Here is a 12,738-nt window from a genome sequence, read left to right as displayed (position 1 = left end):
TCTACTTTCTATAAATTAAATCTACAGTCTTTGGGGACAGAGTAGATGTCAATAAATAGGCATAGATCAAACTCCGAACCCAATTTTTGCACAGATTCTGCAAGCCCCTCCTTTCCATATACAGAGGCATGCCCCTGTAATCACCAAGTTTCATTTCAGACTCCCAGTGAACCAGAAATCCAAAGCTAAAGTCATCTATGGTCACCAGCTTTCATATGCTTTTCACCTGGAGTCATAAATCTTTTCTTTATATCCTTTGGGAGCGAGTGAGTTGCCCTGAAACATGGGCCAAGTTCACCTGACACTTCTCCTGAGCCCCATTTAGGATTTACATAGAGAAAAAAAAGAGCCAAACTAAAATAATTTTTACCAGTTTTAGATTTTATTTGGAAAACACACAGACCCATGTGCACTGTTCCAAGCCACTTATTTTAAGAGAAATTTTCAAGACAAAAAAGGCATCAGTTTGGATGATGGGACTATCCTATGAATTACACATAAGACAAACCAGTCTCCCTAGCTCTACTTTATCTCTGACAATGAAGCCAAAGTAAGTTTAATGAGGGAGGTTAAAAGCACATGTGATCATTTAGTAATCATTTATATGATTAATTTGCACATTCATGAATGAACTGTTACAACTGATCTTTCAATCCATTTCAGTAAAAAACAGTGAATGTTACGCTGTCTATAATTGTTAAAGGTTGGTTCCAGGGCACAAGGCAAAGGCATGAGACCTGGGATTTGGTCATGGATCTTCTTTAGAGAGCCCCAAAGACAAATGTTATCTCAGAAATATTCTTCTAGATCCAATTTCAAGAGAAGCACCATGATTTTCTTCCTTTAAACCTCCGAATTGTGCTAGAAATTTATACCATTAGGAGATAAAATGTTAAAAGAGAGATTTGAAAAGCTATATCCTTGTTCATCATACAAGTGGAAAGATGTCAGGATCTCTTTATGGTGAAAAGTGTGGTTGGAAAGCAGGCAAGGTCACAAAGCAGGTTCTGGAAGGCAGGTGATACTCTCTTGATCAGGTTGGAGTCTTGAGTGAGTCTTCACTTTGAGATGGTTGATACTGTGTCAGTTGATCATAGACGACTTAATATGTCTGCCATGCTTTTGCAAATGCTTATTATTAAGTTGTGTTTTTGCAAGTATTCCATAATATATCTCACTGGAAAAGCACCACAATGACAGTGAGCCAGGATGAACGTTCATGTCTGGTAGAAAGCCAGTTTAGCCTTGCAGATTAAGACACACAATTGATTGTGTTAGAGTCAGATGTGAGAAGTGCCCTGTGAAAATAAACTGTCTAGAGCCATACCCACTGCATACAACTTTAAAAACCATTGCTTCTCCCTTTATCCATAGTCTATGTTAAATTTTATACCATGAATCCAAGAAGATATCCAGGAATGCACTACAGTGTTTACATCTCACAGGCAGAAGCTGTCCTATTCCAAATATTACTAAATTTCAGGATCTGTAACCTACCAATGTACAAGTTATATCTAGTCATAGAACCTCAGTGGAAGAAATTGAAAATGTTTGACAGAGTATTATGATAATAAACCAAAGAAAATAAAATTGACCTTTATGACAAGCAAACAGCAGTTCACTCAGTCATAGCTGGATTAAAAGTAAATGCATAAATCAACATTTATTGTTCTCTTAATGAAGTACCACAGAGAAGGAGAAGATAGATTACAAAAGAGCAATAATTAGACAAGACTTTTCTGACTAGTAATAATACAGAATGGAAGATGAAGAGCATCCTTTCAATTTGTTTATGGAAAATTACTGTCCCAAAAAAGTATACTAAAGAAAGAATAGGTAAACTCTTTTTTCAATTATGCACATGTATTAAGAGATTTATTTTCTCACTGGATAAATATTGCTGAATTGCTAATAGAGGGCAATTTAAGCAAGAGCTAACTGAATGTCAGGAAAATAAATGCAGGACAAACATCAAATTTTTGCAAACTGTAAAATGTATTATCTATTTGAATTAAATAGTGAAAGAAACAAAAAACATTACTAATTCTTATTTAATAAAAGATCTAAAATTAAGTTTCCACAGGCTATTAATAATAAAAAAGCACGAGATTTAATTTTCATGAGTAATCACTTTATGTAAGAACCTTACTCTGTTTGGGAGAATGAGAATACTGAATGACCTCACTCCATTAAAAAATATGTAACCATTTAATCAATGAATACTAAGCAATCACTCACAGGTTGTAAGGGTTTGTATGAATTTTTGGAAAAAACTGCATGTTACTGTGTGTTAAGTGGAGTAGCTGATGGGAGCTGGTGAAAGTCTCTGAAGGATCCAGACCCTAAGTTCTGCCACACAATAGGGAGACTAGGGCTTGCCTTCACATAAATGATGTCTTTGAAGTATTGACTGCATCGTGAGCTTTGTTTTGTTCTGTTTTGTTTTTTTATTAGCAGCATCATTCACAATAGCCAAATGGTTGAAGCAACACAAAGGTCCATTAATGGATGAATTGTAAACAATATATGGCATATACTTCTGGTGAAATATTATCCTTCCCTTATAAAGATTGAAATTCTGGTACATGCCATAACATGGATGGACCTTGAAAACATTAAATTAAATGAAAATAGCCACAAAAGACAAGTATTACTCCATTTCATCATGAGTTCCTGAGAATAGTCAAACCCACAGAAACAGAAAGCCAAATGATGATTACCAAAGGCTGGAGAGTGGGTGTGGGAGGATTAGGGTTTAATATGTGTATAGTTTCATCATGGGAAGGTTAAAATGTTCTGGAGTTAGATGGAGGGTGGTGATAGTTGCACAATGTGAATATACTCGCGGTCAGTAAGCCATACAATACACCAGGCATGGTGGCGTAGGCCTGTAATCCCAGAACTCTGAAAAGCTGAGGCAGAAAGATCACAAGTTTGAGAACAGCCTGGGTAATTTGACCAGACCATTGTCTCACAACAAAAAATAAAATTAGGGATGCAGCTCTGTGCAGAAGCCCTGGGTTATATCCCCAGTAAGATGCACACACACACACACACACACACACACACAGTAAAAAAAAATAGATAGATAGATAGATAGATAGATAGATAGATAGATTTTTACCACCAAGTTTTTTTCAAAAAATCTAATGCCATCTGATCATGTTTCCCTGCCCCTGCAGAAAACTCAAGAAACCTTTGTAGAATTCATCCCTAAACACTTTGAGATTTTGAACCTCATCTTTGCTTCCGCTCCTTTGAACCTCGTCTAGGTAAGCTGATAAAAAAGCCCCAAGAGTTTCTCCTTTGGTGCCATCAGTTGGTTCAAACTACACAAGGCCCCACACAAAAGAGACTTTCAGCCAGCTCACCTATACAGGTCTTTTATTTTTCTTTCCTTCTCTCTGAAGACATATTTATGTCCTCTTTGGAATGGGCTTGTATTTTTCTACAAAACAGTGTATACAAGTAAAAGTCCCTTTCATACCTTCTCGTGTATCTTGTGTGTGTGTGTGTGCACACTACTGTGTCTGCTGTCTGTGTGACACCATCAGTGTTGACCACTGAACCACACTTTGGGTGGCCAAAACATCTTTTGCAGTATTTGAGTAGGTATGTATAGATATCATATCTATTAGACAGTATCTATCGAATATATTTCTATTCATATATATATATATATATATTTTAACTTTTCCTGTAAAAAATACATTTAAAAATACAAAAGACATAACAGTGAAGTTCTGTAATTTATTGCAAATTTTTAAACCAATTCTCCCCAGCCCCAGGAAGCCATATAGAAATTATGAATGTCTGCTTTGTAAACTAGGAAAGAGAGATGTTTGATTGGGCCATGAATGGTTCCAACTTTCTAAAATGTCTTCATGATTCAAAAAAAATGAGAGGATTTGTTACTTTGATTCACTTGAAATACTGTGCATTAGGACCAAAGTAGCCAAAGTCAGTGAGAGATGACAGTGGATTGACCATAAATGTCAGAGGACCTGGTGAGTTGTTCTATAGCTTCAGCAGTTGAGTTATGCTGGAGATGAGAGAATGTAAGAGCGAGATAACTTCAAGGTCTCTGTCATGAGTAAGTGGAAAGCTAGAACCCTCATTTATAGAGATGGGGCAATGTGGGAAGAGCTGGTGGTCTTACAAAGGAGAAATTTAAGTGTCAGGTTTTAAATCAATTTTTTTACCAAAAATATACTAACAGACACTAACATCAACAAGTCAGGATCATGACTTCATTTTGTCAACTTTTGATTGTCTATTACAAAATTAGAACCAAATGGCAATTGTACTACAATCTTTCTTTTTTGTGTGTGGTTGAAAATAACCCCAACACGTCATGCATTAAGACATTTATTATTTTTCAATTCTGTATTTTTATTTAGTTTTCTTTTATAAACTTTACTTTTTGAAGACTCTGTGTTATGTTTTGCTTTTAATTTGCTTCAGCAGAACCCACGATTGCTTGTTGAAGCACTGTTATCATGGCTCTTTTGTGGTCATCCTTAGTTTGTTCCAAATTGGGATTCATTTCACTGCTGAGGTCTGTTGATATTTTTTCCCATCCATTCTGTGATTTTCCTAGTTCGTGGTATAAAAACTGTTTTCTCAATGATATTCTTGACATTTGAGATATTATGAGACTCTCGGTTCAATGTGACCTATGTTTTAAGCAGGATATCCTGAGCACGGTGCCTTCCCCACACAAGCAAAAGCAGTGTGCACACAGACTCAATCTGCCTCTGCAGACAGGTGTGGTGAAAGTTCACCTCCCCATCAGCCCTGCTAAATACTGTGCAGGTGAGGTGTACATTAAGCCCTCTGTCACCAGGGAATAGTGAGCAGCCCACACTTGCTGCTTGGTTGCTCTTGGATGTAAGGGGAAAAGCAACTCTTCCCTGGGCCTCACTAACAGAGGAGGTGGAAAGAGGCAGAGAGTAGTGGAAGGGAAGCATGGAGCGCCAGCCTCTTCGACCTCAAATCCCTTCCTTCCACCTTGTGGGCACTGACTTGGGGTGGAAGTTTAGCTTCCCAGGGAGCCAAGCCTCCAAGGAAAGCAAATGAATCTTCTAGCAAGGAAAGGGAAAGCAATGGATCTTCTAGCCCACTTCACACCGGTGATTCTGCCTTGAGGTGAAGTAGCTACAGAGTCTCAGTTCTCCACTGGGTCAATGGATTTCACACACAATAAAGTGATTTAACAATGAAAACATGGGAAATGGAAAACTCTTATTTCAAATGCACCATAATATTTTACTTCACGCTATTTTCCAGATCTTCTCTACATCCACTTACATTACACACAGTTGCAGTGATAATACATAATATTTTTTCTTCCTTCTATGCTTCTAATTTTTTTTTGTTTCTAAAGTGGTTTATAATGAGATGTATTGTAATTTTAAAGATTATTATGACTTTGGAAATCATTTCACTTTGTGTACATAGCAAATTATCTAACAAAGTAGCTGTTTAATAAATTACTTTTATTTCATCTTAATAACAGTATTAGTTTCCTGATATGGTTACTGCTAAGATAGCTGGAAACAGCACAGATTTACTGTCTTACAGTTTTCATGATTAAAAGTATGAATCAACCATGTATAGGACAGTTTAGTCGTAGTCAGGGTTGAATTTCTTTCTGGAAGCTTTAGGGAGACTCCATTTCCTAGTTTTTCCTAACTTCTAGATGCTGTACCTTTTCCTTGTCTAATGGCTGCTTTCAAAGACACAATTGTTGCCCAGTGTTTTTCACACCAAATCAGTCTCACACTGACCCTTGTGCCTCCCTGTTTCACACTGAAGAATCCATGTGATTCTACCGTGCCCCTCCAGAAAAATCTCCCAATTTTAAAGTCTTGATTTATCAAACCTAATTGCTCAGGGTACCTTACTTCTCCTTAGCTGTGTAATGTAACCTATTTGGAAGTTCTGCAGATCAGTAGTCAACTTGCTTAAGAGATGATTATTCTGCTAACCCGCAACAATAAGTTGATTCAGTTCTGCATTTTATTTTACTGAGCCATGATCATTGGTACTCACTAGGAGTAACTTTGGGTTTACAAACCTGTGACATGTAATTTATCATTCCCCCGCAGATTATGAACAGACTGTTGTAAAGATGTGATAGATTTTAAATAAATGTGGACCTTAAGTATAGATTAGGTGTTAAAATATTTTGAAAATTTGGAAGGAAAGGAAATATTTTCTACTGGAATTATGCATCCTTGATATATTTTTAAAGTAGAAATCCGTAAAGAATTGTATGATGTATTTGACATACTGTCAAAATTTATTGTTAAAAAGGACATGGTTTTTGATTTAAGAGTAGAAGAACAAGCAGTTAGAGGAGTATCAAATAACCTGGATTAAGAGACAATACCTATCTCATCATAACTTGGTATAAAAAAGTGCAATATTTGTTCATTCCAATTGCATTTCTCTTCTTTTAAATGCACATAATTCTGAGGTGAATACAATTTTTTTTAGGAATATCAAGGGGCTTTGTCTTCACTGTGTAATATTAATTATTATGTAAAATAACACTGGATTCTGTTAAGACTTTTAAAAATTCCAAAACTATGTTGCACCTATTATTATAACCGAATTTTTGCATATTAGCAAGTACTATGATTACCCTTGATCATCAGTTGAAGGAAAAAAAAGGCCATAAACCTGGAGAGTGAGAAGCAGACTTTGCTTGAATCCAGGTTTGCAGGTTTTAATATTTAGAACTTGGATTCAGCAAGAAAAGTTTTCAGCATATACTGAATAGAGGGGACAGCCCCAGTGGAAGAGAAAACAAGCAAGGAGTGGGTTTTCACAATCAGTGTCTATTTCTGGCTGGTGGCCCTGGGTGACAGATAAAGAGATAAGAAGGGAAAGACTGCAGTGAGGGAGACGAATACTGGAAAGATCGGTATCTTTCCCATAGTATTTTGGTCCTTTTGGCCCCTTTCTAGGTGTGGCCGGTGCTGCGCTGACCCATTCTGTAGATTTATGCCCATTGCTTCCTGTGCAGGGTATTTCTGCTGCCATCGCTCAGTGGAAACATCCTTAGTGTTTACCTCTGTGGAACTTAGAAGTTCAAGAAGATTCAAACTAGAGGAGCAATTGTTTACTTTTTTTTTTAAGGTTATTGTTTTTAGTGGAAATGGCTATGAAGTATTTCACAAGGCCCCTCCAAAGTTCACAATGGAGTGAACACTGGTCAACTTTTCTGCTCTCTCTCTCTCTTTTTTTGTTTTTTGGTACCAGGGATCAAACTCAGGACCTTATGCTTGTGAAGCAGGCAGCAGAAACACTGAGCTAAATCCCTGGCTTCTGCTTTTTCTTTTTGACTATTCACTGTTGTTCAAGAAGGCAATAGCTCAGCATAATCCAAAATGAGAATGAGGTCTCTTTGTTAACAGAAAATTATTCATGTGCTGGAAAAATCAGAGGAAAGCGAACAGATGTCAGAAAGTATTCAGTGAATCTTGTAAATACTGTACCAGAAGGATGCAGGGCCTGCTCCCCGCTTTTTTTCAGTACCAGGGTTCGAACTCTGGTCCTTGTGAGTCAGGTTGTGGAACCACTGAGCTAAATCTCAGCCTTTCAGGGCCTGCCTTTGATGGGATATCTTCTTAGAGCTTGAGCAGAGCAGCTTTCTAAAGCATTGTTATGCAAAGAGTCATCTACAGACCAATCCCATGAACATTACCCACGGGCATATTAAAACACAGAATTTAATGTTCCTCAGACATATTAAGCTGTACTTTGTATTTTTTCAAAACCACAAGTAATTTGTATTATTTTTAAACTTTAAAAACACTAGTTTACTACAAATAGAGTATTCAGAGAGGAATTAAAAAGCCTAAGTAATAATAATAATAATAATAATAATAATAATAATAAAGACTTGCATGAATAAGAGCACTGTTGTGTAGGAGAGAAGAAATAACATATTTTTCTTATCTATGTCAAAGTTCATGGCTGACCTCCATAACAAAACACATATTAGTACAAGGAAAGCATAACAAATTTATTTCACAGGTCTTTCATGACCTACTGTTAGTGTCTATGTTTTCTATTTCAGTATATTAGTCACCTTTCTCTTCCTATGACAAAATACCTGATACAACTAACTTTGGAAGACTCTCAGCTTTGCAGATTTCACTGCATAATCAATTGGCCTGTTGTTTGGGAATTGTGATGCCGGCAGGGTGCCTAATGGCAGAAGTGTTTGGCAGAAGAAGCCAGTTCACCTCATGGGAAACAGGAAGCCAAGTGTAAGAGAGAAACAGACTGCTGCTTCCCAATCCCCTTGAGGGTGTCCACCATCCTCCCACTTTAAGGCCTTATTTCCTCAAGGCAGCCAACACCACTGAAGCAAATCATGCTGAGGACCAAGACTTTGAGTCACGGGCCTTTAGCAGAGAAGAGACAGTGCAGATGCAAAGTGAATGTCAGAGTCGTCAATGGGTATATTTTTCTGGCCGCTTCACTAACAAAATTAAAAATTATATATACTCGCTTCTTTCGCGTGTTTTCTTACTTCACGTATCCGACTTGTTTCAAATTCACAGCCATGTTTTGAGAAGAGAAATATGAAGAAAATCTGAAAGCATTATTTTACACAGATTGACTCACAATAAATACTGGATTTTAAATAAGATTCTGAAAAGCATTTTAGAGCAAAGGGTAATTTATCGTGCTACCATTAAGATCTCAACTTTAAAGTTATCTTCTTAGTAAGAAAATTATGCAAATAGGACTTGTACCATTTTGTGACTGCTCATGCCTCCGTCTTGAATACTGCAGATACAACATTCTCTTGCTTTATTTCAATGTTTAAAATATGTTTCTGTGAATGTATTTACTCATTAGCTTTGCAGCAGGGAATAGAGTCCCCAAAATATTATTAAAATTTATTTGAAAAATATGAAAACTAAAAAAAAATGTCAACAGTACCTTATATCACTGTCAGTTTAAAATTCCAGACCTTGCATTTTATTTTGTGATGAAATATTTCATAAGTTCCTTTTCTTCCTTCTTTACCAGATGTATGAGCTTTGAATTTCACCTTGGTGTTTTGCACAGCTGTGAGGTCATAGCTGTCATTAACTAAGCGATCCTGGGAAAAAAATGAAACTTATCAAGGGAAAATGAAAAAAGTAGGTAAAATCCCCATCAGGACATTCAGATTGGTTCAAGTGGTTCTATGAAACAGATTCTGAGCTTGAAGGAAAAATTAAAACAATGAACACTAAAGGACTAATGTGAACATTGCAAACTGAACCAAAAAGCCACAGATGTTTTCGGATTTATGTCTGAAAATCTGGAAAGATGAATGATTTATATATTTTCATTTTTATGATGGGGAGAACCAAGTGAGTTGTGCTGTAAGTGACAAGTCACAGGATGCTGGGGAGTATGTTGAAAAACTCAGTGACTTGGGTGCTGGGATTGGCTGCTCTACTTGGTCTTCAGAGCTACACATATTTTATCCCCAGTTAACACAGTTCCACATCTTAGTATGATTTTTTATATTTTATAGAGATAATAGCAGAGGAGAAAATAATTTTGACTATTTAGGGATTGAGGAGAAATTTAGGGATTGCTTGAAGTGAAGAGATTGGAGGTACAGAGAAAATTAAGTCTATAATACATGATTTAAATATTCTTTTTAAAATGTCTATAAACTGTTTTTAAGAGAACGTAAACATCATACCATGAAAATATTACATATTTGTCCATTTTCTATATACAGTCAAATATTATTCTTAAACATCCTCCTAGCTGTAGCTGAAGACTATTTTTAGAAGTTCACAGTGATCCTAAATAATATATGATTTATAACATGTAATAACATGTAATCATCAAAGCAATTATATTCTTTTTGCCATGAATCAGAAATCATTTAATATGTTGACTATATCTTTGAATTATTTTTTGTCTTTCTTTATAAATATGATGTTCTATATCTTTGCTTCACATCCAGGTTAAGACAAATTGAGCCTCAAGGTTACATAATTCCTGCTCAGTTCTTACAGACACACGACTATTCTTACAACAATCTTGGACAACAGCAATAGCCCACACTTTCAACTTAATATTTACCACAGAAAATTCATCTCCAAATATATTACTATTTTGCAAAGTTAATTTTACAGAAGTATTATGTTCTCAATAAGTGACTCATACAGTTGCAAAAAACTACTAAGACTCTAACTTCTCTCTTTCTCTTCCCATGTACAATTCCTTATTTTATATATTCATTAAATACCACTCGTAGTAAAGAGATGTAAATCTCACCAGGTATTTTAACAGACAGAAGTTAATATAAAGAATTTGTTAACTGGACATAAAATCGTTAACTAGGTATATTAGCTTTTAGTTTACAAATGGAAAGGCTCATGGTTTCTCTGGATTCAGTCTCTGGTTGGCTGGCTCCAAGGCAAAAAAATTATAGCAGATAGACGTGATAAGGCAAGTTCTCACTCCTGGCCACTAGGAAGTAGAGCAGAGAAATAGCACTTAAGAGGAAAGGAGCAGTGACTATGTAGGGTAGCCAAGGTCACATCCCCACGACATATCCAGACACGGTGCAAGAGTGCTTTACTAACGCCTTAGGCAGCTCTCGAGCTAATGATGTTGACAGTTCAGATTTCACACTGAATAATTCTAAAGGTAAATCAAAACAAGGGATATCAGAAACAGCAATTTCTGGAAGCAGCTCCACATCTGTGCCTATGTGTTATAAATGATAAAACTGTCAGTGATCTTCATCTCATCTTGCAGCAGTTCTACTCTTTCTGTTTTTTGTTTTTTGGGGTTTTTTTTTGGGGGGGTGCTTTTTTGAGACAGGGTCTCACTATGTAGTTGAGACTGACCTGGAACTCACTATGCAGCCCAGGCTGGTCTCAAACTCACAGCAATCCTCTTGACTCAGCCTCCCAAGTGCTGGGATTACAGGTGTGTGCCACCACTCCTGGCTAGTTCTACTCTTTCTGGAAACTGGCTATGCAGAGATCTTTGATCTCTATCTATCTATTTGTGTATCTATCTACCTATCATCTATCTAAAAGTATATAGATATATATTTGCTGTCTCCAAGTAAATAAATATCCATGTTATAGGTGTATATCATACATAATATATCTTCATACAGTGTATACAGTATGTATAAACATATATAACCTTATATGTGCTTAAATATACAGTTTGCAATTTAAAATAATATTATATATAATACACATATTATACAATTACTATATATTATATTAATATAATATATCTTATATAATACATTATATGTTATATATTATATTATGTATATTATATATAAACTACATTATAATATTTCTTTATATTGAGCCAGGGTCTCACCAAGTTACTAAAATGCCCAGAATGGGCTTGAACTTGTGATCCTCTTCCCCCAGTTGGGATTACAGGGATGCATCATGTCCCTTGGCTATAAATACGTATTTTTAAATTATTCAATATGTTCTAGTAGATGCAGCATAATCATTAGCTTACTACAATCTAAATTACCTTCTAGAAATGAAAATTTTTTGCAATATTTTATGTGTAATGCACTGTATTAAATAATTTAATTAAGTGATTATTTTAACATTGCTGGTAACGTTTAAAAGAAAGCATATTTCTTAGATGTCCTGAATAGTCTCATCTATTCTTTGAATAATTAATTTAAAAATATACGTTATGAATTGCATATTTGGATGATTAGACATATCCATATAGGAAATTAGAGAAAGAGAAAGGGAGGGGGGGAGAGAGCGAGAGAGAACGCAGAACTCGTGCACATATGTACTTATACCTTTTACGAATTTTGAAACTAGCTTATAATGCATAAAAATCATATAAAATTCTAGATTTCTGCTCAGGCATTTTAAACATTAGTGACTATGAAAAGCTGCTAATTCACCCTTTATATTATAGAATTCATGTTAACAAGGTGTTTTTTGCCTTGAAATATTACTAATATTTTTCTCATAATTGTTATACTCAATAAATTAGTTTGATATTTGAAGTTTAAATATGTTTATATATCACATAGATGTATATTAAATATGTGTAAGTGTTCTAGGCCATGATTTTTATGGGATGGACATGGGAAAGTAGCGGCACAGAAGCCATAAAAAACTACAAAGTTGATACTTATCTCTACAATAATATATCTAACTGACCATTCTGACCTGTTCTGATCTCCAAAGTATATCTAATTGGTCTATACCACCATTTGAATATCTCCAAGTATTTAACATAAAACAATTTCAAATGGAAAATTTTTCCTCCAGTGCAGTGCACTTAAATTACTCCACTTTTGGGCCAGTAAATTAGCTCAGTGGTTCTGCCACCTGTCTTGCAAGTGCAAAGGACTCCACTGTGTTCCCTGGTACCAAAGAATAAAATAAAATAATTCCATTTTCCTCAGAATGAAGACAAAAAAATCCTGTGGTGGATATTTTTTTTTTTATGTGAAGGATCCTGTTGTCTATGAAGAAGGCTTGTCTTTTCCTATACTTATTTCTTTCTCCTGCCTGGTTGCTCTTGCTAATGCTTAGAGGAATAGAAGGGGTGATAGTGACCATCCATGTCTTATTCTTGATCTAATATGATGTTAGTACAGTAGGTTTTTCAAAAATTTCATTTAATATGATGTTAGCACAGTAGGTCTTTCAGAAATTTTATTCATCAGATTAAGAAAAGGTTTCTTCCACC

Source organism: Fukomys damarensis, unplaced genomic scaffold (assembly GCF_012274545.1).
Source record: "Fukomys damarensis isolate Sample0158 unplaced genomic scaffold, DMR_v1.0_HiC HiC_scaffold_21, whole genome shotgun sequence".
Lineage (NCBI taxonomy): Eukaryota > Metazoa > Chordata > Mammalia > Rodentia > Bathyergidae > Fukomys > Fukomys damarensis.
This window is presented reverse-complemented; position numbering follows the sequence as displayed.